At 35.7% G+C, this 25,291-nt stretch overlaps 1 long non-coding RNA gene across 1 annotated transcript in view; it reads left to right on the top strand.

Annotated features, from left to right (window-relative positions):
* LOC108643470 overlaps positions 1-23,018 on the top strand; it is a 31,541-nt gene extending 8,523 nt beyond the window's left edge. Inside the window, exons 2-3 of the long non-coding RNA XR_001922932.1 lie at positions 17,863-17,933; positions 22,608-23,018. This is a non-coding gene — a long non-coding RNA (uncharacterized LOC108643470). The remainder of the gene's footprint in view (positions 1-17,862; positions 17,934-22,607) is intronic.
* The last annotated feature ends 2,273 nt before the right edge of the window (positions 23,019-25,291 follow it).

The following is a 25,291-nucleotide window of genomic DNA, read 5'->3' as shown; positions in this document are numbered from 1 at the left end:
TATGGCTACTAGTGAAAGTGCTGCTTCCAATAACTTTCACTTTATGTTTATTTACATGTACATTTTGAAAGTATAAAAATTAGTTAGATGTAATGCCCCCAGCTGTGATTGTGAAAGCTAATATTATTGTTCTTTCACAGCTTCTCATGTGCTAAAGCAAATGACATTTTAGAATGCTTAGTATTTGAAATGAATTTTAGACAAAAAGAATTCCACAGCTAACAACAAACATTTAAGATAAACATATTTTCCATTCTTTGTTACCCTGGAAATTGCCTCAGCACCCTGACTCTCACCACTTTCTCTTAGAAGCGTTTGCATGCAAATTACTTTTCTTCAGTTTCTGAAATATCTTTTTAATGTATCCTTACCAAACTTTCTTTTTTTAATAACAGAGTTATAAAGGTGACAGAACGTAATCCTTAACTTACAAATGCATTTAACAATGCATCATTCCATTTAAGGGTCACCGAGCAGAAAATGCCAAATATATTGATGAGAAAAAAAAATCTTATTATGCTACTTTTACTTCTTCATTATCTGCTTATTTGCATGCTAGTGATGCAATTTTAAAAGTGTGATTAAAAATATCTTCCAAGGTATTTCGCATTAAATTGTTATGCTGTTTAACTTTTTCATCAATGTAAATAGAAAGTGTTCACATTGTTGATTTAACAGGTAGTTAGAGGATATGTTATATGGTAATGTACAATATTCAAAAGAAATTTATCACAAAATCTTTTTTTAATGCAAATACATTGACATCTTCACATAGCTCAAAAAAACTTGATTGCAATTAGCATATAATAATAACATGGCAGGTGAGACCCATTGCTGTATAATAGCTAGTGAAGAAAAGCAAAGTAAGAAACAGAATACATTTTGTGGGCAAAGCAATTGTGTTTTATCACAATGTGTTTAAATAGAACTTCACAGTCTAACCATATGTCCTATACCGAATTTCTTACATACATTTAAATAACATGAACTATTAACCCTGACACAGTTAATCAGCTCTTTGAAGATTAATTTTCCAATTCAGGAAGAAACAAAAGTAATTGCTTTATTTTAAGTGGATGAGTAATGCCACGATTTTTAGTGGAGTTGTTCACAGGTTTACATCATGGCTGGTACATGAGAATAGGTTTACAGAAAAGTGGTGCAGCTTGTGTGAATACTTTTCTGAAAAAAGTATGCAGTGCTCTGTGACATAAAAGTAAGCTACAGTTTCTATATAGTTTAAATAGAAAAATTAGGCCAACATTTATTTGGCTTCTGAGTTAAATTAATGTATGTTAAAGGGGGGAAATCTCAAGCTTTGAGTAATCCCTAGGCCTCTTAAATTCTGTGGTTTTTTACCCTGAGTTCCTACATCTTCTGTTCTGAACTGTCACAAATAATTTCAGAAAAAAAACTAGTTAAAAATAATATTTTATACATGTTAAATATATTGCTGATTATTTTATAAAACAATATCTAGTTACATTTTATATTTCAAATATAGGGGGAATAACTACACTGCACAGTTACACTGAAAAGGAAAAAAAACCCAAACAACCTAAAACCAGAAGGGAACCACACATAAAGAAATCGATTGACTCTTTAGAAAGATATGTTTTACAGCTTGGCATCAGCATCAACAAATCTTGCTTATGGTTTATTAAAAAAAAAAAAAAATTACACCATAGAAAATGGAGTTATAGGTTAGAAATCCATCTGGGGGATTTTTTTCTTCCCCCTGCCCCCTACTGTAAGGGCATTCCAGTCTCTTCAAACTGAGACAAGGAGAATATTATCTAAAGGGATTTTTTATTCTTTAACTGAGTCATTAGAAGGAAAAGTCAGTGATAAGCTGATAATTAAAAAGAATGACATTCCATCTCCCCCTCAAAATCAATGGTAAAACCCTTTGGTGTTTTCAGTAAATTCAATTCAACCTAACCTCCGGGCTTAAATGGGTTGCCTCTTCATTCAGGACCAATTCCATAGCACAGAAAGATTTTCAATAGACTTAAAGAGGGTAAAAATCAATTAATCAGATGTGGATGGAACACCAACTGTTGTAGTTTAACCCTGGTAGGCAGCTAAGGCCCACAAAGCCACTTGCTTGCTTTCTCCAAGAGGAATGGGTGAGAGGCCCAGAAGCATATAAGTGAGAAAATTTGTGGGTTAAGATAAAAATTTAATAAGTAAACCAAAAGCTGTGTGTGCAAGCAAACAAAACAAGACAGTTTTTCACTCCTCTGATCAGCAGGCAGGTGTTCAATCATCTCCATAAAAGCAGGGCTCCATGACAAATCAGGGAATCACATGTTGGGTAAAGTTGGAAGGAACCACAGTGGAGTCATCTGATCCAGCCTCCCTGCTCAAGCAAGGTCATGCTAGAGCGTATGGCACAGGACTGCATCCATACAATTCTTGAATAGTGAGAGACTCCACTGAGGGAGACTACACATCCTCTCTGGGCAATCTGCTCCAGTGCAGAGTCAGCTGCACAGTGAAGTTCATCCTCGTATTCAGGTGAGACTTCCTGTGCATCTGTTTCTGCCATTGCCTCTTGTCCTATTGCTTGGCACCACCAAGCAGCACCTGGTCCATTCTCTTGACACCCTCCCTTCATATACTCACATACATTTATGAGATGCCTTCTCAGTCATCTCTTCTTGAGACTTTACAGGCCCAACTCCCTCAGGCTTTCCTCACAAGAGAGATGCTCTAGTCCCTTAATCATCTTCATGGCCAGAAGGGCACTGCTGGCTCAGGGGCAGCTTGTTGTTCAACAGGTCCCCCAGGTCCTCCTCCACAGAGCTGCTTTCCAGCAGGTTGGCCTCCAGCCTGTCCTGCTGCCCAGGGTTATTTCTTCCCAGGTGCAGGCCCCTCCACTTGCTTATGTTGAAGTTTAAAGAGTTCTTTGCCTATCTCTCCAACCTGTCAAGGTCCTTCTGAAGGACTGCACCGCATTCTGGGGTATTGACCACTCCTCTCAGCTTTATGTCATCAGCAAACTTGCTGAGGAGACATCTGTCCCTTCATCCAAGTTATTCATCAATAAGTTAAACAATACTGGGCCCACTATTGACCATTGGGGGACATCACTAGTAACAGACCTGTAACTAGACCTTGTGCCTCTTATTACAGCTCTCTGGGATCTGCCACTCAGCCAATTCTCAATCCACTTCACTATCCACTTTCCCAGTTCACACTTCCTGAATTTGCCTATGAGGATGTTTGTGGTGAAAAATTCCTCATTCTGCACCATTTGCAGCGAATGAATTCAAGCAGGACAGACTTTTGTCCAGGAAGAACTCTCTTTTAACTTTATTACTCTATATCTTTATACAGACTCTCTACCGACCCTGGATCTGAGCTCTCCAGCCAGGCAGATGTTTCTTTATCTCTCCACATATGACACACACCCCTGTGTCTACTTCCAACCACAGAGAACAGCCACGCTTCAAGAGGCTTTCTAACTTGACCCTGTGATTCTTTTCACACACACACACTAATCATAGCTCTGGATCACCCAGGACCACAGTATTTTTGCTTTAGTATTTTCTTCTTCTTTTATCATCCAGGTGGCTGGTGTGGTCAGTCCAGCCTACAGATGTTGTGACAGTGTTGAAAGCCATGCTGCAGTCAAAAGCAGACAATATCCACTGCTCTTCCCTCATCCATCCAGGTTGTCACATCATATTAAGGTAATTAGGTTGGTCAAGCATGATTTACTTTTAGTGAATCCATGCCGACTGCTTCTGATCACCTTCTTGTCATCCACACAAGAGATGGCCTGCAGAATGAGGTGCTCCATCACCTTTCCAGGGATTGAGATGAGGTTGACTGGCTGGTCCTCCTTCTTGCCCTTTTTGAAGAAAGGGGTGATAGTTGCTTTCTTCCCATCCTCAGGCACCTTTCCTGATGGCCATGGCCTTTCAAAGACCATCGTGAGCAGCCTTACTATGGTACCACCAACTCATTCAGCACCTTTTAGGTGCTGAGAGTCAGGGCCTATGGACTTGTGGATGTCAAGTTCGCTTAGGTGTTCTCTAACCCAGTCCTCCTTGACCAAGGGAAAATCTTCCTTCCATGATTCCTTTTCCCTGGTCAGAGATTCCTGAGGGCTGGTCTTGTCAGTGAAGACCAATGCAAAGAAGGCATTCAGTAAATCTATGGTCTCTGAATCCTCTGTTACCAAGGTCCCCCCTCGACTTAGTAATGGGCTCACATTGTCCTTTGTTTTCTTTTCATGACTGATGTATTTAAAGAAGGCCTTCTTCTTATCCTTCACATCCTTGATCAGGTTTAATTCCAGGTGGGTCTTGGCCTTTCTCATCTCATTTCTACTTATTTTAGGACAACCAGCATAACTGTGAATTTTCATGTTCCTCACTCTTTCACTTAGCTTTTATAACTGATCCTGATGCCATATGGTACGGGATATGTCTTTAGACACCTGGGGTCATTCACCCAAGTTGTCTTGGTTTTTTTTGGTTGGCTGTTTTTTGGTTTGTTTTGTTTCTCCCCCACCCCACCTACCCAGTTATTATTCTGCTCTTTTAGGTAATTTCAGCTCAATTTCTTTGCTTCCATGTAATCAAGGACTTTAGAGTGTACCTCAGCTGATCTATTTCTTGCTTACCGTGTGAATATCTTCTGAATTGGATTTCTTCGTATCTCACTATTCTCATCCATTTTCTCTCTTTTTACTGCATAGACTAACTCTCACTTTGCAACATCCTTCTAGACTGTCGTCACCTGACTGGTCTGATATCCTAACAGTACTGCACTGACTTGGCTTTGATATGAAAATCATATGTTCTATTTTTGGGATAGTTAAAATCAGATGTTTCATAGATTCTCCCTTTAAATGATTTTTATCTACACTGGCTCCAAAGCATGATTTATACCTATATCTGGAGGATAACATCATTACTAGAAAGATTATGGGTTACTGTCCCAATTACTTTAAAAAGTAATTTGTTTATGCTGTCCTTATAGATGTTTCTATTTGTTTATTCACATTAACAGTAGTATTTTTCACTTTATTCCTATGTATTTCCTTCATTTAAAGGAATGCGTAGTTCATTTAGTTCATATAAGCTGTGGAATGCTAGAAAATTCTATTACTTATGCTGTGCCTCTTAAGAGAATAATGCTGCACTTGCAAAATAATTGAAGTAGTTCATTAATAAGATAAAATTAATACAGCAGGGTTTTTCTCTTGAGTATTTTTTTAATCCATACTTTAAAAAAATTGTTGAGAAATATATATACTGGAGGTCAAGACTCAGATTCCATCAAGATTCAGCATTTAACCTGTATTAAATCCATCTTTGATGGTTACAGCAATTATACAAACTTACAGTTTCAGTTGCAGGGGAAAATCTCTACCAAATCACTACAGACAATCTCTTATTCTAATCCCATTTCTAACTAATAAAAGGTGCAGCTATTTTTTATGCAAGAACAAATCCAAAAAAGGGCAGTTTTTACTAAAAAATTGTAAATTGCAAAATATTTTGAGATAATTTTTTTCTGAAAATAGAGGACAGCAGACCACCTTTGACCTTTCACATGAGTTTCTGATGCTATTTATCCAATAGGATAAATTTTAGAGCACAAATTAATCAGTGTTCAAAACACATACTTTAAGTGTAGTCTTTATAAACTACTTCTTCTCTTCTTAGAATTTGGTTTGCTATGAGTTTTGGTGGTGGTCATTTTAAGTTATTTTGATGTTTGTTATGTTGTTTGTTACAGTAAAATAAACCAGCTCTGATATGGGATATCAAAGTATTATGTCCATGAAGCTGTACAGAGCATTAAGAACCATGAAAAGCATTCTGAACAGAGATCTTTAGAAATTACAAAAGTCTGTGACAATAAACTCTGTTGCTAGGAAACCAGAGCCACAGAAATTGTGTCTCCATTTAAAATAAGAATGCTGATTAAAAAGCATTCTCAACAGATAATGAATAAAGGTGTCAGAGGTATCTGTTGTGCCAAAGATCAGAGAGAACATTTAATTTGTAAGCCAGAGCAACATACCCAATTCTTTAGCAGCAGGCAATTCGCCATAAGAATTTCAGGACAAGGAGGGAAGGTAATAAAACTTCAGACCCTACTTAAATCAAGAGTTGTAGTACATCATATTGCAGCTTCAGGAATTCTATATCCGTATATTTATTTTATATCTCTAAATTAAATTGAGAATGTTGTGAAGTAAGAGCTGTGAGGTTTCCTAGTTACATGGTTTAAAGAGCAAACACAGGCTCTGAAAAACAGAGATGGCCGCCACTGTAAAAATATTGCTATGCAAGTTAAAAATGCAGGCAACATATTCAATTGTTTTAGTGCTGAAGAGAATGATGTAAGTGGGTTTTTTTTATCATATTTTTTTTTGTGTAACATAGTAGAGTCTGTCAACATAAAATTTTCTTTGAGTTAATAATAATATGAGTCCCAGACTAGCCTAAATTGAAAGCATGTGAGGCTATTTATTTATCAAAATAGAATCTTGTCAGAATATTTCAGTCTTTGTCATTAATGTTGTGAAGTCCCATTCTACCACCAAATACTTCAGAAACTCTTGTTTATCTTTTTTTTCATATCACCATAATTTTTATATGCTAAGGTGATTCCAAGAGTTTATTGTAAATCTGCAGAGTACTTCAGATAATTGAACTGGTACCTTAGAAATTAATACATAGACCATATTCTTCATTGTTTTCCTACTCTATCCCCTGTCATTAATTTTTTCTTTGGACTGGTTTCAGAATTAGGAGACATGAAAAAAAATTTCTCAAAAGGTATAAAGTATTTCACCTATTTTTTCTTTTTTTTTCCTATTAAGAAAAATCATTTATAAAGTCTGTAAGAAATATAGAAATATTTAAAATTTCATTTAAAATTTCCCTAATTAAAAATTTTCATTTTGCATACAGAAATCTTTCAGAGTTAAAATACTATTTTAAAACTTGTTTATAACTTAAGTGTGGTTTGCAGACTTGCATATTAATTGAAGACGTTGATCTCTTGTTTACTACAATTCAGTAGTAAACTTACTTTGGTAAAAAAATGTTAATATAAACATTTTTCTTGCAAGGATGAATTTGACCCTTAGAATAATGGTATTTTTTTTGTACCTAAGAATGGAGTTTTCATTTAAACTTTGTTCCGGTTGCCTTTATAAAAAAAGAAGGAAAAACAAGCACACCAAAGTGAAAGCACAGACATTGAGTTAATAATATGTCTTGGCTTACATGGCAAACTTTTTGTAGTGTGGGATCTGCAGGAATGGCTTCTGTGAGAAAACATCAGAAACTGTTTTCATGTCAGACAGAGCCAGTTTCGGTGAGCTCCAAAATGGAGCTCCACTGCCCCAAGCTAAGCCAGTGAGCCATGTTGGTGGCATCTCTGGAATGATGTATTTAATAAAGGATAAAAAAAGAGTGTGCACCAGCAGAGAGAAGGATGAGGAAAATCTGAAGGAAACAACATTAAGGTTGGTGAATCATGGGGGGGAGGGAGTTTCTCCAGTCTCCAGTGCATAAATTTCCCTACAGTTCATGGAGGGCCATGTTGAAGCAGATATCCACAGTGCAGTCCATGGAGAGTTAATCCCAGAGCAGGATCCTGGCAGGAATTGTAGCTGATGGGAGTCCCACAGTGGAGAATTCTTTTTCTGAAGGACTGTAGGCCATGGAAAGGACCCGCACTAGAGCAGTTCTTGAGGGATTTTGCCTTATGGAGGGACCTCACACTGGAGCATTCTGGAGCATGTGCAGAGCAAGAAGTGGCAGAGAGGACCTGCTATGGACTGACCACAACTCCTATTCCCCATCCTCCTCCACTTCTCAGGGTGTGGAGGAGGTAAAAGTGTCAAGAATGAAGTTGAACATGGGAAGAAGAAATGTTGAAGTAAAGAAGTTTTCAGATTTTTTTTAATTTCCTACTACTCTCCTCTTTCTATCCTACTCTATTATTAATTGGCAATAAATTCTATTAAACTTTCCCAGTGCGAGTTGGGTTTTTTTGCTCATGTTGGTAATTAGCAAGTCATTTTCCTATCCTTATCTTACCCATGATCTTTCTACCATATTTTTCCTCCTGTCTTGCTGAGAAGAAGGGGGCGTGAGAGACTATCTTGGTTCACGTCTCTTGGCCAGCAAAGGTCAACCAAAAGCACCAAACCATATTGCTGCAAGTCAGTAAAGAGTGGGAAATAGGTTTGATGTTCTCTTAGGACACTTATGCCTGGGGTCTGAACCACACATGTATCTCCATAGAAAAGTTTAAATGACAAACTATTAAGAACATCAACTTTAAAACACAGCAACACCACTTTATAAACCAGCTGCATAAATGTCTCTGTGCAGCACTTATGAAAGAGTTACAAAGTATATTTACTTAGTTGCAGCATCTGAAATACAAATAAACAAGGTTATTGCTTTTATTATAAACACCTAATCCTACAGGCAGTTGTGAATAAACAGTACTCCAATGTCATGTAAAATTATAATCTAGGACAAGAATGTTTAGTAATAACCTACTTTAAAAGAGTGAAAACCAAAAGTAATTAACTGCCAGCAGGCTTAGCACAGAGAGAAAAATAGGAAAAATCTTAAACCATTTCTTGAGGACTTTCAACTCTCAAGAACTTGTGAAAAGTAACAGAGGAAACTGCAAATGAAATTTTTTCACAAAGCAGACATTCTCTATTTGGGAGAAAAATATATTCCAGGGTCATGGGTTTACTAGCTCTTCCCTAGAACTGAAGATGTTTAGTTCTAGACGGGTTTCCCAGTGCTGAGCCAATGAGAAGCTGTAGTAACACCTCTGCGAATGACATATTAAGGTAGCCAGAAGAGAAGGCTTGTGGTGCAGAAGAAATTAGAGATATGAAGGTGGTGGAGGGGCCACCAGGCCCCGCGGGGACCAGGCCCACCCCCCCCATCCCCACCCTGGCCCAGGGGCAGACGCAACACTGGAGCTGAGCCAGGCCCCTGGATGAGGTGTGCAGCAGAGCTCAGAAGAAATTCCAGACAGTGAGAGAGAAACTGCCCAGGAGTTCTCTGGCTGGCCTCGCTGCCTCCCACCGCCGCAAGGGAGGGGTGGTAGCAGGATGGAGTGGCAGCAATGCACGACCCGGAGTGGAGCGGCCCGGAGCAGGCCTGGAGTGGCAGCAGTGGACAGCACGAAGCGTGCCGGGAGCAGAGCAGAGAGAAGAAGAGAAGCACAGCCAGGACAGCTACCACTGCCTCTCAAATTTGCAACAGAGAGAGAGAGAAGCCACGCTGAAGCAGGTCGATTCTGGGTGGGAATCTGGTGAAAATTATCAGGGTATAAAGAGGCTGAACTGAACCCCAGAACCTGTGTCCAGGGGGGAGTGGTAGACCCGACTTGGAGGGGTCCCTTCAGAGCTTGCTCCCCTGGGAGGGACACCAAGGAACAGGGAAAAGACTCGGAGCTTTAACTCCCTGAAACCCATGCTGAAGGTCATGACATAGCGAGTTGTCCCCTCGCAGTCCATGAAAGGATGTCAGGGGGTGCAGATACCCCCTCTCACCCCGATTGGAAGGGAGACTTTAGCTATTGCCCTGAGAGTTTCTCCTCCTGCATTGGCCAGGGGGCTGAGGGGTGGTAAAAGTGTGTTTAATACTGTGTATTTTATTACTTTTTAGTTTCTATTCTGTTAGCAATAAATTTTAATATTATTCCTCATATCGAGTCTGTCTTGCCTGTTGCGAAACCTCTCTCAATTTGTAGCAATTTTGTGGAAGTTTGAAAATACAGCCAGAGTAAACCCATGACATCCAGCACTGTTTAACTGATACTTTCAACAGAATGTAGTCAAGTTCATTTGTGTCCTTTGCTACTGGATAAGACTGTACACCCCAAAAGTTTCTAAGGTGAGTGGAGGTATATAAATTTTAGAATTTCAGCCTCTCTCGTTATACTAATATTTTAACATTTGTCAGGAAAAATATTTAACATATTCCTCTTGGCTTAATGAACTATTCTGAAATACTTAATTTAAAACCCATGCAATATTCAACTAACATTTCTCCATTATTAGGAGTTGACTCATTCACTTAATGGGAAAGGTCGTCCTCCTTATGGGATTGTTCTTGTTCTGTATGTCTCTTTTAATAGTGAGGGTTCTGGGAGCTGCAGTTCTTAAATATCTCAGCCAATGGAAGGAAAATGAGACAAAATACAATTCCTACAAAAATGTAATACAAGGAAAATTGAATAACTCCTTGGGTTGATAATTTATGAGATTAAACATTGCAAATCTGTTGGAGCTGTATTTTTTAGATTTAGAGTTCTATATCTGTTGAATTGTGATAGAAAGCAGAAGATAGATCAGAAAATGGTTTCTAAAGAGCAAAGAATTAATATTATAACATTGGAATCTTTCCTAACCATTAAAACTAGCTAACAATCTAATCTGTGTAATTGTTAAAATAAATAAAAAATTACTGTTCTCTGTCCTGCATATTTCTTATGAGACTGTGCATTCATGAGCTAAAATATTACCAGAGGAGTACCAAAAATATTAAAAGACCATTAGCTGAAATATTATCAAAAGAGCAGGTCACTGAGATGACCAGACAGGGAAAACATTATAGAAAGTGTGGGGTTTGGTTTGCTTTTTTATTTCATTTTTTTTTTAATTTTGACAAGCTTTTCTTCAAGAAAGATAAGAAAAAAAAGAACAATATCTGAACTGAGCAACAAAGAACTATCTGAACAATGTAACAACATGTCACTTCCATCTCTCACTTTGATAGCATTTCCCACAAATTATTCTGTTCATCTCTGTAAGCAAACAGATAACTAAAAACAGAACACTAAAGAGAAGTGTGTGACAGCATCAGGGAGAAGCAATCTCCCAGTTCAGTGCAGTTTATTCAGTCTTTTGTTTAAGATAGTCTGTAAAACAGGGAATGATTTTTTAATTCATCTTTCTTTTAGTTTCCTTCCTCCCCTTGTCGCCCTTGAATACAGAAATATTATTTTGATTTAAACCTATCTTTCTAAAACTGAAATATAAAAGGAAATGGGCAAGTAGTACCTTGGTTAGCAGACAAAAACTATCAAACTTCATTGTATATAAAGTTCTTAATATTAATTATATTTCTGATCTCCAGTCCCTCAGCAATTTTGGAGTGGTTTTTCTTGCCTAACAAGTGAAAACACACTAGGCTAAAAGGCTTTTGTTGAGCTTAGTCATAATTACCACTTACACTGTAAACAAAAGATTACAAAATAATCTTTAAATAATCAAAAAATAATTTAATTTGAGAAATAAGCTCAACAATAAAATAAGAATTTCTGGTGCTTCAAGAAATATGTTTAGTATACGAGCTAGTGAGCTTTCCACTGAAAGACGTGTAGAATAAATTGGAAATGAAGTAATTATAAGATTGATGGTGGCTAGGGTTTATTTTATATTTTTCTATATTAAAAGGAATACAATTAATGATTAGATTTGTAAGGATTGCTCTCAATGCTGGTGTCCTATAAACCACAATTAATAGCCCCAAATAACTACAGAAGAAAGAGTCAATTCACCAAAATGACATTAAGATATCAGAAAGAAGTCAGAGCATCCAATTCCTTCAAGCTACTTATCTATCACTTAAATACATGTTTAAAACAGCAGTGTCCCATTCTGATGCTGTTATCATATTATTCATTTGACTGTTGAATGACAGTAATTCAAATCAGCGGAAAAATGCCAAAAAAATACCTTTATTGTAAGTAACAAATGTAACAGGAAAACAACCTTTCATTGGTATCTCCTAAACCAAAGGAAAAAAAATTAAGAAAAATTATTAAAGTGACAGAAAATTCCTAATAAAATAGGCACAGAAAAAAAGTAAGAACTAACAGTACTCTAAATAGAACTCTTATTGATTATTCATAGCAGCTCTTATATCACTCTTATTTTCACCTACTTACCACAATAAGTGATGGAAACATCCTAGATAAAAAGTATATTCATCTTAATTTGTGTTAAAGTGTTCTAAATGGTTTCAATATTATTCCTGTAAGTGTATACTCAATTTACGTTATTCTGAAAAAATAACACCAACTGCAATCAAATTGAGTTTTCTGAATGAAAATTTGAAGCATAGTGAAGAATCAAATACTGGTAGCGTAAGAATAGATTTTCATCATTTTTATAAACTATATGTGGATGATAAAAGTTGAAACTAAGAGTGACCAGTGGAATTAATTAAAGCTTCAAGGCAGCCTATCAAAAAGGAATGAGGAGTGTTATTGAGTGATAGAAGCTATACCCTGTGGCCCTCCAAGGATCAATGTATCTATTCTGGATAAAGATAAGCTTGAAAAAGGCAAAATGAACAAACAAACCCTAAATCAGGAATAGAGAGTGTATCTTTAGCTATATCAAAATCATTCCTGAGATTCAAGAGCAGTGATAGAAACACTGTCACTAAGAAGAATAGGAAGTAAGTTTCCTCATTTGTAACCTCACTATTAAGAGTTTATACTTTCGATGTTGGACACAGACAATGTTGAGCCAAATGTGGTGGGTGGGGGGGGGGAAGAAGAAATACAATATTTGAAACTAGTTGAGGAAATATTTCTTTGATCTATATCAGAATTACTGAAAAAGCCTTTGGTTTCTACTGGCTTTCTAAGTCAAAATCGAGAAGAATTAAGAGTTTCTAGGAAAAAATTCTTCATAGATCAAAATTGATTTTAATGTGAATGATACTTTACTCAATATTAGAAATAAATAATCGTTAATTGTTTAGTATTTTAGAAATAAGTAATTTCAGAAAGGAAAAGAAAGATTTGTAGATGAGCTCTGCTTTTGTTCAATTTCAGAGTTCTGCAGAAGGCCAAGATACTGATAATGTGAAATTTCAAAATCAAAACTGTGTTCCAGGATAATATGTGCAGGGTGAATAGGATTAGAAGTGATAGGGAGCATAGCAATTCTGACAAAAATAATCAGATTCCAGAACTAGAAAGATTTTTCATTATTTTATTTTATAGTTTTATGGGGTTTTTTATTTTTTGTGTTTTTCTCTTCTGCCCCATTATTTGCCCTTTACCAAGATTAACAGTAAAATAATGACACTGAGCCAGATGAATGGATTATAAAGTAAGTAAAGAAGAATTGCTAATTTATTTCATGAGTAACTTTTAGGGCACCATAACTTTGGGGTGAAATACTGGTAGTAACAACCTCAAAAATTCAGTTTTTTCCTGTGGTTTTTCATATAGTAGAGCATTTGAAACTGTCTTCAGTGACAGCATAAAAGAACCTTAGCTTCAAAGTTGGTATTTTGCCTGATTGCTTCAATTTGGTTTTTCAGCCTTTTCAGGATTTCTCTGTTCTCTTATTTTAGTAACCTAGATGAAACCTGATTTCCTAGCTTTTTTTGAGGAACAAATGTAGAAATAACAACGTGTTCAGATAGAAATCCCATATTTGTAATATAAATTTACTGCTATGTGCTTACATCAACACCTCCATTCCTCCCCCCTTTTTAGCAGATAATAGTGCTCAGGCATCAGCATCTTTCTGAGAGGAATGTGCTGTTTAGCATAGTGTTAAGAGTTTGATAAATGTTAACACAACATGAGATTCTCTTTATTCTAAATTCAGGTTAAAATGTGCAAATAATTTCAAATGTTATTCTACTATTAGTGTATCTAAGAAAATATATTTTGCATTTATATGAGATAATTAAAGATGTTTATGTACAAAAAAATACAGGGGCTTTTTCTTTTTTAGTTAAAATCTACCTCTATTCAAAATTTAATGTTTAATTTAACATTTTAATTGAAAATTAATAAAAAGAAGAAGGATACATAAATATTTTAGTATGAATTTACCTGTTTTCTCCCAGATTAGCAGATGAAAACTCTGTCTGAGTGAAGATATGAAGGAGTTTTTTATGTTCTTCAGTTTCATATATAATGCAAACAAGAAACACAGTGCTTGATTCTTCTGTTTTCCAGGACTTACCTGGTGGGTCTTTTGTAAGGCTTAACGAGGTATAAAAGTTTTTGGGCAACTAAAGGAGGCAAACCTTTTACATCTCTAAGTCATTATGTGATAGAGAATAATCAAAGAATGGTGAACATTCTCGACATACTGTAGTGCTCTTCTGACACTGAGAATTGTTACATCTATTTGAAGAGCTCATCCCTGTTGCCCTGAATTTTACAGGAAAATGTCTTTAGGTTTTTTGTTTGTTTGTTTACTTTTATTGGTGTTTTGTTTGGTTGATTTGTTTTAATATGGATCTCCATATAATTTTTCCTGACCTCACTATATTGTATTTACTTTTATTTATGATGTCACTTAAGTAGTAGCTTTAAGACCTTACCTGGATTCCTTCTTTTTCTTTTCTTTCTTACTTTGGGGATGATTTTAATGTATACCTTAAGCATATCACACTAGACAAAGTTAACGTGAATCTCTCAAAGCTCACAAAGCCCCACGGTAAATATGCCTTTTTGCAATCAGAAGATGAATGTTTCACAAAGGACAGAAGATCAGAACTAAACTGCTGTTAAATGTGAAGCAATGTGATGGTGATTTTTTTTTGTGGGAAAATATGCAAATTTTCAAAAAAGTGGATGGACATATGTGCAGGCAAAGATTTCACATATATATCAAAACTCTTGCAAACACTGAGACTCAATTTTAACAAAAGTGATTGAATTAGTAAGGAACTTTTCACCTGCACATTTTTGAAAAACAATTGTTATGATGGTGTCTGACATGAATAGACTTATCTTTTAGATCAAAGTCACAAGGAAAGAGCCCACGGGACTCCTCAGACTGAAGTCTGTCCTAATTATTTGAGATATGGAAAAACTAGTCACTGCACTGTCTCAGGCAGAGCATTGAATGCGTCTCTCTCATGTAGAAGAAGGGAGTTCCAGCTAGGGAGGAGGCACATCATCCTACCACATTCATTATTCCACTGCACACAACTTGCAAACAAACTAAAATAATGGGGTTGGTTTTGTTTTTCTACCCTATTTAAAAAAAACCAAACCAAACCAAAGTGTAAAATCACAACACTATCACAAAAAAAAAAAAAAAAAGGAAAAATAAAAGACCAAAGAAGTAGGTATTCTGGTTAGTCCTAACAAACAGACAGCTTCATTTAAATGCACCCAAAATGTGGTTTAATTTTACTTTGTTATTATAGCTCGTGGTGTGATTTGATAAGTGCAGTTTCCTCCACTGTTCACTTCTTTCAATGCAGGACTCGATTAAGTGATTCTTATCAGGTACTGTAGGCACATCAACCAACAGGGGTCACATTTACATGGTCTACTGGAACAGAACTTTTAGTTGTTAAGTGCTCTAATAGTTCAGAACCTGCTGTGAAACATATGTGAAGAAACATTAGCCACCTACATGTGCTAGGAATGTAAGGAAGACTGAAAGGCTGTTGTACAAACTGGTAAAATAATTGAAACTTAATGAGGAATTTCTCCAGGCAGAAAATGACCTCTTCTTGCAATGTCACTGAATTTCCAGTCTTCATCAGATGGCTTGAAAAATGAAAGTAAAAAGTAAAAGTAAAAGCACAAAGAGCAACTCAATCCTACTGAGCAGTATTTTTTACTGAGTATTGATTATCTTTAGGTGTGGGTTATTAAGCTGTTTCAGTGTAAAATAATCAAAGCAGCTTTCACTGAGCTGACTTGGAATTTTGTTTTTCCAATAAGGCAGAGACAGAAAATTCTATTTTTGCATAGAAAAATGTCCTTTTTATAAGAAGTGAGACAAGTTAAAAGAAATCCTGCAGCTTTTTTTGTAAAACAAACTATTGAATTCAAGCTCATTTGGAGAGGCATGCATACATTGTAGCCTCTGGTGCTCCCACTGGATGAATTTATCTTGACCATTGACTGGCAGTAAGACCTAACTTGGCTGAAGTGTATACTGTATTGGTTAAAATTTTATTACCAAAAGTGAAATTATTGGAATGCACTGCATCAGTTTTAAGTTGCATGATTTTTTTCTCAAAGTCTGGTTAACAAGTTTTATGCTGTAATCTACACATGACCACATTCCTTTTTAAGACATGTCACTCATTTAAATCTATGTCACACCAATAAAGCAGGCTTAAAAAGAACTTATGGACCTTATTATTGAGTCATTTAAAATGTAAGATGAAGTATGCATTAAAGTAAGCATAATCTTGGAGCTGTCAACTTGTTTAGTTTTTCTGTATATTGTAATGCATTTTATACAAGAAAACTGCAATTGATCATGCATTACATATGTACTAGGCAAGCAAGTATTAGCTCAGTTAAAATTTGTGTAAGGAAGTTGGAATTTTCATACTGTCAATATATTTCTAAGCCCATTTTTCATTGAAATTTCACCAGTTCAGTTATTTTTTCAAAAATCCTGAAAGTAAAATTTCATTTGATAGCTGGTATAGATGTTTTATTTCTGCTAGCGTGGAGTAAAAATATATGTAAACATCAGAGGTTTGATATCAGGCTTAACATGAGAATGCATGCTTTGGGCAAACAGCAATTTTTCCTTCTGTCACACAACATCTGCTGAAGAAGACCAAATCCAACTCTTGTCTGGCTTTCAGCAGAACATCAAAGAGAAGAATGGAATGTTGCTCTTAGGGAGTAGGTAGAGGGTGAAAAACATTTCCAGAAAATGGCACATGGTGTATATTTTTGGGGTATTACAGAATTTATCTCAATGACTAGGACGCAATGTTAATTGCCTTACATTATTGTACTGACCTTCCTTGTCTCCTAGTAAGTGAAGGGAGAAAGAGAGAGGCAGGAAGAGTCAAAGCTGAAGGAACCCATATTCAGTTTCCTTTCTTAATCTGCCTCATCTCTGTCTTTTGCCATGTTATGAATAAGGATATTATCCATCACATGGAAAGATATTATTATAGTGTATAAGACAACAGTGTTTTTTGCACTCATTGAGTCTGCGTAATCTTCGGAAACCTTCATTTGATTTTACAGTTGATATAGAAATATGTGTGAAAAACTCTGGTAAAAGAGAAGTCTTAAATAGTCTACAAGACTTCTGCAGTTTCACCCTCTGGGCTTGGGGAATTCAAACATTATTTCAGTGGGTAATCTGAATTAAATGTGCTTTTTGTACTTCATTTGTCTTTAAAAACATAATTGGTTAAAGATTTCAAAGAGGTTATTGCTCCAGAGTGGTGAATAACTCTTCTGTCTGGTCTTAATAAGTAATTTTCAGGGAAAGTACTGTTCTTGATTTGCATATTTATGTAAAGTGGTCTATGGAAAGGTTTTGCTCAGGATTGCCATAGCGGGAGAAGAAGAGTTGTACCCAGTTCTAGAGTAAAAGATTTGTTAAGACAGATATGACAGATATGAGCAGATAAACTGTCTATACATAATAGAAGATGACAGGTCTGAAACTCAAATAAACTAAATATCAACAATCTCAGAAACAAAATGAGGCTGGGAAGATTAGAATCTAAATGAAACCTGGAATAAATCACAAACAAGGTTGTGAGTATAAAGAATTACATTCTTTCCCAGCCAGATGCTCTCTTTAGTGATAACAGACTTGGTATTGAAGAGGTACAAAAAACTTGCTCCAGTTATTTATCTACAGAGCCTCATCTGGATAAAACAAGAGGCGAGAGATTGTTTCGTATTTGACATTGGGGTAAACAGAGAAAATTATTTTCTCCTCTTTTATGTCATCTGTATATTTAAAAATCTTTGTAACTGGATATGGCGAGTAGTTTTAATTTACTTTTACCTTAACCTGTCTTCTTACAAGTAATTATAAAGTAATTGGTTAACATTAAAGCAATATATCTCTTTTAGATATCCTTCAACAGAAAGCCAGAATACAGGAGCATGCTGGAACATCATAGAGCTCCAAAATATTGTCTCAGGTAAGCTTAAGGGCAGTAGAATATACCTGCAGCTGCTGTGTGGTTTGGAAGACAGGAACACAGTCTTCATTCTTGAAGAGCTTCTGATGACTGCTGCTAACTGCCATGACACTCATTCTCTGACTGATGGCAGACAATGATGAGCATTTGACACCTGAGTTTTCATGGGGAGCTTGTGAAGCACTGCTCACAAGCAGTGAGACCTCAAAAAGTCTCAATTTGCTCCTTCACGAGAACATTCATGAAGCAGGAATAAAAAGTGGACCACATCTGTGAGCAGTAAGTTAAATTTTGAAACAGAGAATTATACTTCCTTTGGCAGGAATTAAGTATTCAGGATTCAGACAATTAAAAGTATAGTATAATAAAATAAACTATTAATATTAAAAACAAATAAATTACTATCCACCAAATTACTGTTCAGAAATATATGCTTTGTGTGGCCATAATCTATCATCCTCCGTTTTTCAGGCTGGTGACTCCTGATAACTTTAATTTACTTTTAACTGGAAAAACAAAGATTGCTTCTGAACAGTTTATTAAACTAGGGAGGAAAATACAAAAAGAACACTAAATAATAGCAACTTTTATTTGTGGACAACTGTCCCAGTGGATGCAAAGTCTTGACATTCTAGCTTTGTTTCCTTCTGGCTTCGTGAAACTTGAGAGACAGAAGTGCTCAGTACAGAGAGCAGTTAGTTTTACCAGAAAGGACCTCAGATAAATTCATTGCACCTTCCTTCAAGTTGCTGTTGGAAATATATTGAGTTCAGGAGAACAGTAGGTTTTTTAAAACTGTATAGAAAATCCATATGTTTTAAAGTCACAAAGATCATATTTGCTTTCTGTGAGGACATAGCCAAAAAAGCCAAACAACAAAAAAACAACCAAACAAAAATCCCCTTAAAGAAAAGACTTAATTACAGACTTTGGTACATGTCTAGAATATTGTCATTGTACTGAGTAGCTTCTTTCATAAGTCTACTAACAGTTACACTCTTAAGTCATTCATATGGGAAATGCACATCTTTTCCTTTCAAAATTACTCTGCTATTGATGCCAGTTGAAAACTGAACTAAAACAGCTGCATATCTCAATTTCAGCATATTACAGCAGTAATATTAATAAAAATTAAGATCTATTCTCCTTTCCCAAGATTTGCTTCAGCTAATGATTTTTGCTTTCAATATTTTCTAAGGTGAAAAGCAGAATCTGATGATTGTAAGTAGAGCAGACCTTAGACACATGTTAAGGATTGCTTTCATTTCTTTCCTGTTAATCCCATTCCATAAGCTATTGCCAATGTATATTTTTCACTTTTCATTTCAGTCTTCATCTCCACAGCATTTAACATTTATGTGGCCTCCTAGACAGACACGGGAGTATTGTACATGTATTATGCTTTTGAGTAATGTCACTGATGCATTATAGAAAAGCAAAGGATAGATTTCTTATGTTATTTATCTAAGCTTACTATGCTTTTGGTATCTAAATAAGAATCGTTCAGAGGTCAACAGGTTACTAAAACTTGTGAAGAGAAATCGTCCACTTTTTATATGCGTGTATATATACATAGGCATACATATATGTACACATATACATATATCAATTATATTTAGCAAGGATATATAGTCACAAGTCAAGGATCCTTGGGTTTTTTGTGAAACCTTGAAAGGCAGAGACTTTCCTAGTATCCTAGTTTCTGTTAAACGCAGAGTGAAAGCCACAGAAGAAAAATGGTCTGATGCTCCTCTGCTGTGCAAAATCCCTTCCTGTACAGAGAGCAAGGCTTTAGACTTTTGTAAAGCTACTTGACTCCCTTCCCCCCACTCACTCCATTTTTTTTTCCTTACAGTGGAGCAGAGGAAGAAAAATTCCCCTATGGGATTTTATAACCTATAACAATTAATAAACTCAGCCTCTTGATCACCATGGCCAAGACTGCCAACCTACTCACACATATCCCATGAATCCTTCTCTATTCACAAATGAGCCTTGTAGTCTTCCAATGTCTCCTCCCATTAGTGGGAAGAATGAGGAAAACACTACTTGTGTTCCCTAATCATTTATTCCAAGGCCCCGGAATCTCTTTTGATTGACCTTAGATTTCTTATTGCAACATAATCTGTACCCATGTGAAAGAGCAGGAGTTTATGAGTTGTCTGGTGACACCCCTGATTCAGGCCCTAGGGAGTCTGCAAACTTCCCTGGAAAGGTGATCCAATCTGCAGGTGGATGCCTTCATTCTGCTGAGGAGGGAATCAGCAATGATCATAACTTGACATTTCTTCTCAGTGTTGGTCTTAATACAGCTCTTGACTCAAGGGATTGATTGATTTGGCCTCAGTGAGAATGCACAGATTTCTCCTTTTCTATTTTGTCATGTCCTTCATCTACCATTCACAGAAACTGATACCTATTCTGTAAAGGTATCTGAGAGGGTAAGCAGATGTTCCTCTTACAGCTCCAATAGTAATTTACTTCTCTCCTTATCCCTTGTAATATCATCTTAATCTTGACACAAAACAGACACTGGACTTACCCTACTCATATAGAATTGATTTGTGTGTAACAGAAATGTCAGACCATTGGTTCACCTCCTTCTCAGACTCTGAAAGGCTCATCAGTCTGCTCTCCTCTTCCCAAAGCTCAATCATCAAGCAGAACAGTTCATTTACCTGATTACACGTCCCAGAGGTGTGCTTCATGTCATCCTTTATCTTCAGGCATATCCTGTGCAGCCTGAAACCTAAGTGGTTGCATGTCCTGACAGTGTTTTGTCTGTGTGTCTGCATTGGTTCTACTGGGTGCTAGAAGCTCTGGAGAAGCAGAGGACATGACTTTTTGCTGATGGTCACCATGCTGCCACATTCTTGCCTACTGGGAGATACACAATACATGCGTCTACCGAAGTTGACTGGGCTGATTTTTTAATCCTGTTTACATCACCTGCACTGATGGGTGCAGGCTGGGTCCCTTTCTGACTCGTACAATAAATGAGTCTGGTCTGAGCTGCTCAGGGAAAAATCCCTGCTCAGATGAAGCCTCTCCATGTCCTTATGTATCCCTCGTGTCCCTTACTGCTTCCTTCTGTCACTGACACCACTTATGCTGCTCACACTGCTCCAGTGTCCCTTGCAATTTGGTGAAGAACTTTAAAATATGTGTTTTAGTTGGTAAAAAAGGCAAATGTTAAGATTGAAATGTCTGTGATAGAAGGCACTATATAAAATTTCAAAGGTGTTGACATTAATCAACATGTAACATAATGACATTAAACATATAACCATTGCTTACTGCTGAGTAACAACTTAAAATGAGCTTTATTTTCCAGAATATAGGATAAATCCTTCTCACACAAGAATTGATTCTCAGATCTCTTTTCCTGTTATTTTTAAAAGAGAATGAACACAAAGATATGTGACATTTTGGCTGCCACACAGTGTGACAAGACCACTCGCTATCAGAAAAGCAAAATAAACCATTAGTGGTTTTGTTGAATGGGCCTTGTCTCAAATTGTGAAGAGATGATTTGTGGACAAAATATCAGAAATACACTTTTAGGAAAAAAGTATAATAATTTTGTAAATAGTTAGATTCTCTTAATTGTAATAGTTATTTTTTCATCTTTAGTGTAGAGTCTTTTTTAAATGTAGAACTAAAGAAGCTTTTCTGTTAAAAGAAAGCAACGTTATCTATAGGCCAGGCAAGTCCTTCTTGACTCCTGCGGACTTTGAGCAGTTTTGGTCAGAGGTCAGGGCACAACTATTCATTTTTTATTTAACACTTTGTATTGCAGTTTTTTGTTTTAAATAACTGAGTTGAATTTACAGCATGATTTGAAGACATGAAGGGACATTTCTGACTTCTGCATAAGATAAAAGAAGTTATTGTTGGAATTTAGTAATTATATTATTGTCTTTCTTCTTCCAGACGCATGTGAAACACAGTGTGTAGAAGTCTGTGAGGATGGGTACTATAATGGCAAATTAGGACATGTTTTTATTATCACTGCTGAGCAACTAGTATTGTTACTGCCCATGAAATAAAGGAGACAGCTTATCACAGAATGCTGAATGATAAAGTTATGCAACAATTAACATAAGGCAGGACTGAAATGAGACAACATGACATACACTTTGGTATAATACAGCCAGCAAGAAAATAGAACAAGAAAATTACCCCATAATATGTCATAGCTTCCACCTTTCATAACATGTGAGTTTGCATATCTCTGTCATCTCCTTTTGCATCACACTCTCTTTTGATCAATTATACAGGCAAAGAGATCAATTAGATATGCAAATTTGAGCTGGAAAAAAAATGCAAGCACGGGAATGAAATATTGACCTATATCTACCTGCCAGTAGACTAACAACATGTTATAACTAATTTATTTTTTTTTAATTCTAAAAATAGACTGTCGGCAAGCTTCCAAGGCCTATAGGCAGTGCACCTTATGGTAAGATTTTTGCCACTCAGGATGTTGCTCTTGCTGCCCATCAATCCCTGAGACACTTTCTGTTCTGTTTTATTCTCAGATTGACCAAAATTGCATTAGACAGAAGAACAGATTGCTGCATATATAGTTTACAAATATAACTGTAAGATAATCTCCAAAGGCATGTTAGATTGAATAAGTAATTTTTTGTGCCAATATTTTCATTATTACAGGTTATTCTAATTTCATCTTTCAGGAAGATTGAAACTGAACTCTTGAAAAAAAACAACAATATGGAAATCCATCAAGAAGCCAATGTATAATGATAAATTCAATTTTCTTTCTGAAGGAATAAACTCTATGCTATATCAGCTGTACTTTACACACTGTATATTTCCATTAATTTACAAAGTTTTACAACTGTGAGCTGACAAAAAAAGAAAAGGAAAAAACTAAAACAACAAACCAAAAGATATGAGTGTAACTAGCAAATTACAATAATTAATATGGGGAAGATGTGATCTTACTTTTCTCTGTATTGTATCCCTGAATCTTCAGAATTTTGTGTAAAAGTAAAAAGATCCAAAAGACTGCACAGACTGTGTACTGAGGGCTCACAAATTATATTTGTGGTGCCTTCCAAACTAAACTCTCACATCATGACTCTTCATAGTTGAGGGGGTGATAATTTAGTCATAGTGAATCAAGAAAAGTTAATTGCTTTGTTCATTGTACTTGTCCTGTCCCCTAGCAATGGATATGATCTAACCCACAATTTTCTTGGAAAAATAAAGGAATACAAGTAGATAACATTTATTATGGGAAGTCCAGCTGAAACATCGTTAGCCCTGATAATTGTTTTGTGGGAATGAAGTATCATCAGTTAACATGAGAAGAACAAGACCATTCCCAAAACTGATAGTACAGTGAACTTGCTGAAGGAATAAAAGAAGCAGACAATCATGCTTTATCATAACTTTGTAGCATCATGACTTATATACTGATTAGTACTATATAGATCATATTCAAAAAATAATAAATTTGGCTCTCTATTTGCTAAATACTTAACAACTAGCCCAATTTCATGTAGATCTATTTGTTCATTAAATAAATAATGGAAAAAAAAACAAAACAGAAAAAAGAAAAAAAAAGAAAAAAAAAGAAAATACCAGTCTGAGTTTGTCTCAAAATCCATGGTGGTAACTGCTGGACTTGAATAATTTACCCTAAGAGTAATACAATGAGGGTTTTGGTCTTTTTGTTGGTTGGTTTTGGTGTCCCACTCTGCACTTTCCTCTTTCAGTGACTACTTAACATTCATTATTGAAAACATTATTTTAATATAAATATTTCACAAGAAATTTGTATATTTGACTGAAACATGCAAACCAGTTAAAAAGACATAAATTTAAAATTGCTATTCCATTGACATATAGTCAAATGAAAACAGTCTAAAAATGTTCTAACTTTTCTAAATTTGTTCTCAACTCTCATTCTTATATAATTCCCTATGAAAAAATGTTAATACCAACCTAACCTCCTGAGATATTTCATATCTACATGTCCAGAGGTTACTAGAAGCTCATGAAGAAGCATGTATTAGGAAGATTGTTGACTTTTGTTTCTCTTTTTCCTTAGGAAATGCAGTTCTAGAGGAAATAAAATTCTAAATAAATTATTTTAACAATTTTATTTGTTTATAGATGTAAAAATGCTTTTACTTTATTTTACATATGATAGAATGTCACTCAAACATTCTGGGGAAATGTCACTGCCTAAAGTCCTTTTGGTGTTATCAGAAAAATGTGAAACAGGTCACATAAATCAGAAAAGAAAGGAAGGTTCTTTGGCTATATATATGAGCTACCAGATTCTGCTTTCTCTCATCTTTTCTTAACAATGTCTCTTAAATAATTTACTTTAAAGTATACTAGCTGAAAATAAATGTGCTATTTTTTTTAAATTAAAAGCAAATAATAAATAATCATTGTTTACCATTATCTCTGGTTCAAATATCAAACCTGCTGACTATATCACTACAGCAAGAGAAGGTTGTTGAGAAAGAAAGGAGAAAGAGTAGGAAAAATATACGTCAATAAAAGTTTGGAATAAGGATTGAACTCAGGAAACTAAAAAAGATGAATAATATGTATAATTTTATGGATCCTACTACTCATCCACCCACAAATCGTGAGAACATAAGAACATAAGAACAGCAGTCGTATTATTTTAAATCAAAGGAAAAGGAAATGTTCGTAAGAGATATGACAGAAGGCTTCTTCTAAAGAAAGGGACAATGTTTCTCTTTAACTGTCAAAAGTATATTTGTAGAGAATGAGCCACACAAGAAAAGCTTTGGAAAAAAAAATTGTGTATGGGAGAATTTCAGGGGAAATTTTCATACATTATTTCCTATCAGCTGAAGTCCATCACCAAATGTTTTGTTTTATGTCATTCCACAGACTTTTCTCTTTAAGCCAGCAAAGACTTGGTGAAATTTTATTGCATCATGGAAGACAATCCATCTGGGAAATCTGGCCCAAAGAGAAGCTTGAGCATACAAAATTTTTACACAATAAATCCCAGGTCTTGGACTTGGGGACTTCTACAGGAAAATATTTCTGTCTTGTCATGTTTGGAAGGCTGTTTTTTAGGGGAAAAATGATGAGATTTTCCATGAGAAGCAGACATTTTTCACACAAACAAGAATTACTCTGCTGAAAACCAGTTTTCTGTCAAAACAATTTTAACTGAAAACTTTGAGCCATCTGTTTTACATCATCACAGTGAGCAGAATTTGGAGGTAGCTTGGTACAGTGTACAGGCAATTTCAAGTGAATTTATCTCAACCAGCTGGTACAGGCCAGCTAACAAATCTGAAGAGTATGAAGTTCTGTAGAACTCAGTGAAATTATTA

This window comes from Manacus vitellinus, unplaced genomic scaffold, assembly GCF_001715985.3.
Source record: "Manacus vitellinus isolate BGI_N305 unplaced genomic scaffold, ASM171598v3 scaffold_101_pilon, whole genome shotgun sequence".
Lineage (NCBI taxonomy): Eukaryota > Metazoa > Chordata > Aves > Passeriformes > Pipridae > Manacus > Manacus vitellinus.
Note: the sequence above shows the minus strand (reverse complement) of the source record. Positions and strands in the feature narration are given on the sequence as shown.